Below are 6,000 nucleotides of genomic sequence, written 5' to 3' on the forward strand. Positions count from 1 at the left end.
CCCAAAGGTAGGGGGACCAGGGGCTGGAAAATTTGACAAGCAAAAAACAAACAAACAAAAAAAGAAGGTTTATCACCCCCAAAGAAGGTCATCTTGAACAAAAGAAATTTGACAAGTAAACAAGCAAAAAAAAGGGGGCATCCCAAAAGTAAGATCGTCTCTTTCAAAATACATGTTTTATTTCGATTTTGAATGAAATGACCAAAAATAGTAGGGGGACATTTTATAATGTGCCCCCTACTATTTTGGGTGAGGGTAGTGTTGTTATCTAGAAAAAAAATCCCGGTCCGAAACCGTCCCGGCAACTTCAAAATTTCCTTATCGGGATCCCGGCTCGTCCCGAATCCCGAAACATATCTCCACGCACAAATGCAATCCAAAAGTGTATACCTACATTTCCAGCCTTAAACACTGCGCACTGGCGGTGCACCAGACAGTCAAAGCATAGAACTATTAACTGTTAGCTCCATGGTCAAAGTGTGCATGCCACCACCGCAAATTGTAAACATTCACTCAAAACGTGGGGAAAATAATGATGAGACAGTCAAAGCGTGCCACCACCGCAAACTGTAAACATTAATGACCACTGATGACCCGAATTATGTTTGAGTCGACCCAGCTGCTGATCTGACAGTCCAATAACACACGTGTCGGTGCCACTGATCTGTGGTCGGTGCGCACGTGGTTGACAGTTATAAGCAAATTGCGTAATGTCTTGTCAGTGCGCCTGTGGCCCTAGCTAGCCCGGAATTTTAACTTTCAGTTTCACTCTCTCTCCCTCTCTCGTAACTCTGAACAGTATGATATCACCAAGGAGATATCTCCTTGATATCACTACTACTGAGAAAAGTGAATACTATCTTATCAGAGAAGCTTATTTGGAAATTTACACAAGATTAGTCCCGGCGGCCGGCACTTCGCATCAAAACAACAAACTCATTTTTTCTTTAATCATGAATTACTTTCGATCGAGAAAACATTATTTGAATAGATACTCAGACTATTCACAGTAAAAAAAATATTTTGAAACAACTATTTAAATATTAAGAAACATTGTTTAAGCCAGTCAATATACAACTGTTTTTAAACTATTAAACCAATAGAATTTTTTTTAAACTTTAAACAGTTTGTTTTTAAATATTTTTTGAAATTTCCAACGATATCATTTAAAACTGTTAATATCATTGATAATTTGTTTGATGCATAATAACAACATATTTTTACAACATATAGGGTATGATATGACTTTCAAAACAATGTTGTTTCAAAGTTTAAACAACGCCACTTTAAACATCGCCAATTCTAACAGCGTTTTGGTACAATTTTATAATTTAAGTCGAAATATACCTAGGAGAAATGATTTGACCATAGAGCTATTAACAGCTCTATGATTTGACCGACTGGTTTGCAATTGTAAACATCAAGTCAACAGATGACAGATGGTCCCCAGTCGTGAACGACCAAGCACTTCCCGTAACCCCCCCCCCTTCTCTCTCTCTCCCGGCTCTAACCAGCTGAAACATGATGCGCATTCGTCTAGTTGTTATTTGCAAACCGTTTCGCAAAAAAATACCCCAACAAATACAATCATCACAAAATTAATGGCGACTTTTTTTAAATGACTAAATTTGCAAATACTCATAGATCACCATCGTCAATTGTTAGTAAATTATTTCATGATAAATTCACTAGTCCATACATATCGTAGCAGATTCAACTCGAAAGTATGGGGTAAATGAATGACTCAGTAAAACGAACTGAGGTGAAAGAGGTCTGCACATGAGACTATACAGTAGACGATTGTTGTCTGCGTAGATCTCTCGGAGCCGTGTGCAAAGCTAGATTGCGTGCATGCTCATGCGATCGACGAGTACAGATTGCGTAATATTTCGAGGTGCATGTGCACACAGCCAGTTGAAACTAAATTGTTCTCTCGTATTTCGTAAGTACAATTACTAATTAGGGAAATATTACAACATGAATTTGGCCATTATTGATTTTATTTTCCTGCCGGGATACGGTCTAAGTTGATTGATCCGGAACCGTCTCGGAGCCTCAGACCGCCGGGAATTCATCCCGATCCCGGACCGACTGACAACACTAGGTGAGGGGGACATGTCCCCGGCCCTGGGATTTGCGCCCATGTGGGTGGGGGTGTTGCGCCTCCCTATCGGGATCATATCACAGCGAGTATACACTCTTCCATATGGAAGAGTGTTTACTCGCTGTGATTTCGATCTCACACATATAAAAAAAATAGAACAGCTACGCCTTGATCACAGGCCAAAATGCCTAACGATTTCTCCACGGCATTATCAACTATCGTAAAGGGCGCTCCATTTATAAATAAAGATGGATGACTAGCTGTCTATGGCGACAAAATTTACCGCTACAGAACCGGTGAGTACCAATTAAACATTATTATAGTATTCATACCTATATTATATAAGTAGAATTTAAAAAAAAATCGCTAATATCACTTAGTTATAAGCTAGGGCGGCCCAAACGCGCGTGAGTGGAGTCTCAGTTTATTAATACGGGTAAGTATTGCGGTGACGCCTAGAGTGGCGCAGGCCACTCATTCAATGAACAAGGTTATAATATAACCTTGTTCTCAGTTATATCTCCATGTGTGGCAAAATAAGGGTGGCAATGTTTGGCTTATTTTCTCTTTTTCTTTGGGGCAAATGCTTGATTTTTTTACACTGACAGTTTTCATTACACCTATTTTTCATACTACTTGGCTCTTATTTCAATTTGATTCTTTAAATCATTTTTTTCTTAATTAAAAATAGAGATCAAAAAATGAAAATTTTCTTGCCATATTACTTTCCACCAATAGAGGGCGTACACAAAAATATGCCCAAAATTCAAGTTTTTGAGCGCTCTGGTGAATACAAAAATTATTCCCAAGTTACTAATGAAAAATAAATTGCAACTGTATGAAAATTAGTAATTTTGGTCACAAAAGTGATATTTTAATGATTTTTTGAAGTGTGTGCTCTGTACAACATTGGCATACCATAGTCCTACCTGTAGATTCACCACAGGCAGGGTGGTAGCAGTGAACAAGTGGCGCAGGTGCAGGCCAAAGTGGAGTGGAGCCTGCACGAACTTCGCTCGAGGTAGGCCTACGCAAAGACCGATGCACGGGACCGAAGTAGGTACCTACCATTCATACCACTTGCAATTCAGATTCAAAACGAGTCAAAATTTTATTTATATAACATATGAAATGTATTAATAACTCTCATAAAACAAATTACATATAAAACTATTTCTACAAACCATCAAAAGGTGAAAATTAGAAGTAAGACCAAATCAGATGAAGACGGTATTAAATTGCTACACCATACACGACACGGCATACAGCTAAAAATCGAACGCCCTCTATCAGACGCCTTGAAAGTAGATGAAAGACAAAAAGTGGAGTAAGCAAACCGTGATTATGAAGGGGGTGATGGCGAGGAAAATGTTGTTGATGATGATTATGATGATGACGAGTGATGATGATAATGATGATGATAACGACGACGACGATGATGATGAAAAATATGATGATGAGGAGGAGGAGGATTGTGGTGATGATGATAATGATGATGATGACGACGACGATGATGATGATGATGGATATGATGATGAGGAGGAGGATTGTGGTGATGATGATGATGATAATGATGATGACGACGACGACGATGATGATGATGAAGGATATGAAGATGAGGAGGAGGATTGTGGTGATGGTGATAATGATGACGACGACGATGATGGATATGATGATGAGGAGGAGGATTGTGGTGATGGTGATGATGATGATGATAATGATGATGATGACGACGATGATGAAGAAATGATGATGAGGAGGATTGTGGTGATGATGATAATGATGATGATGATGACGACGACGATGATGATGATGAAGGATATGATGAGGAGGAGGAGGATTGTGGTGATGGTGATTATGATGATGATGATGATGATCTTGGTCTGGTTATACGTGTAGTACATAATTCGGAGGCATGCGAAAATAAACTATGCAATAGTGTCCTGAAATATGACTCAAATTTGCTCGTCTGGGCATGTGCGGGCACTCATCTGGCTGCTCCTGGGTAGTTTTAATGATCCAATAATGTGTGCTTTAACATACCTTGTTGTTGGCGTAAAGTTTTACCAATACAGCTTGTTTGCCCCTCTTCTTCCAATTTCTTGAAGTCAGTAAACATGGTAAAGTGGAAGATACTGGTTATATGGCGATGTGTGGTTTCAGCAGGTAAAGGTATTAATGAGAGCATGTGCAAGTAAAGGATTGGTTATAGGGTTAACCTTTTCCTTTTTTACCTCCCACATTTTCTCTAGAATTGACTTGAAAGAGTTTATGGAAGTTCTCTTCAAAACCTGCTTTGGCATTTTATTCCACTTCTGCCTTCTTCGAGCGTTTGCTCTGGGTTTCTCTATTTTATAAAATTATATGTCCTCTGGTTTTGGAGTCTTCATTGAGTTTGAAGAATTTTTAAGTCTCGAGATCATCGGTCCCTTGAATTATTCGGATGTTCGCGGATGTTGCAAAAACAGTCGTCACCTCGTAACCCTTATCATTAATGATAAAATGTCAATATTGAAACTATTTTTAAAAGACACGAATATCGTAGCATTACAACTGGTGCTATCTTTTATTTACTCCGTGATATTTTCCATGCTTAAGTCTAAAAATAGGTTCGCAAACAAAGTAGTTCTAAAATAGACACGCATATCAATATAAAATCGTAATCATTATAGCATTACTAAACGAACTCTGAACAAATAGATTAAATTATTACGTCGATGTGCCCCATGTAAGGTCGACTATGCAGCACTGAATTTTGAAAATGATACCAATAAAGTCGTTTGAACAAGCTTTGCGTTTGTAAATCATTAAATGGGAAATTCAGCGTGACGAAGAGTTTATTGTAAACAAAGCAGAAATAATAACAATTATACTAATAATAAGACACAATGTGTAGGTTTGAGGAAAATCCATCAAAGTTTATGAACGGTATTGGAATTTAATTTTGATTTGTGACTTCATATGCGATCAGCTTCCTCATAATAAAAAAATCAATTGAAAGTCATTATATTAAAGGACAAGTCCACCCCAACAAAAAGTTTATTCGAATAAAAAGAGAAAAAGCCCACCATCATATCACCGAAAATGTCATCAAAGTCGGTTATAAAATAAGAAAGTTATGACATTTTAAACATTTATGACATTTAAGTTTTGCTTATAATTTCACAAAACAGTTATATCCACATCCTGGTCAGTATGCAAATGAGGAGACTGATGATGTCATCCACTCATTATTTTGCATTTCATTATATGAAATATTCTAATTTCTCCTCATTGTTTCAAGTGAAACAACGATTAATTCCTCCCTGAACTTGTGGAATTAGGATTGTTTAATAATATATGGTTCAGTCAAGTTGGTCCTTATTGTCAAAATAAAAATGTGTAAAAAATGAAATATTGTATAATTCAAACGATAAAAAGCAAAATTAAATAGTGAGTGAAGGACATCATCGACTGTCTCATTTGTACGTCACAGAATTGTGCGTATCACTGTTTAATGAAAAATAAGCGAAACTTTTTACATTGTCATATAACTTTTAAAAAAAATTTACATCCGATTTTGATAAAATCTTCAGCGTTAATCTAATTTGATTTTTCTCTATTTATTCAAATCATCATTTTTCTGGACAGGACTTGACCTTAAAAAATGGTCTTTATTCTAACGTAAGTACATCAACAGAAAAATAATTTTTCACCTGCTCCAGAAAGAAACAAATCTTTTACATGGTCAGCATGAACCATCAAAAAAAGGAATATTCATACATTTTATATTACATAACACATGGAGAAGTTGTTCGCTTACGTCAAAAATAAAATAATCAATTCTTTCTTAAAGGACAAGTCCACCCGAAAAAAAACTTGATTTGAATAAAAAGAGAAAAATTCAACAAGCATAA

The 6,000-nt window shown here is 36.8% G+C and overlaps 1 protein-coding gene across 1 annotated transcript in view; it reads right to left on the minus strand.

Annotated features, from left to right (window-relative positions):
- Positions 1–3,366, minus strand: part of LOC121423641 (asparagine synthetase domain-containing protein 1-like) — a 54,538-nt gene extending 51,172 nt beyond the window's left edge. The window contains exon 1 of the mRNA XM_041619051.1: positions 3,289–3,366. The gene's annotated coding sequence lies outside the window, so the exon portion shown is untranslated. The remainder of the gene's footprint in view (positions 1–3,288) is intronic.
- Between the last annotated feature and the right edge of the window lie 2,634 nt (positions 3,367–6,000).

The sequence above is a fragment of the Lytechinus variegatus genome, chromosome 11 (assembly GCF_018143015.1).
Source record: "Lytechinus variegatus isolate NC3 chromosome 11, Lvar_3.0, whole genome shotgun sequence".
In the NCBI taxonomy this organism is placed as follows: Eukaryota; Metazoa; Echinodermata; class Echinoidea; order Temnopleuroida; family Toxopneustidae; genus Lytechinus; species Lytechinus variegatus.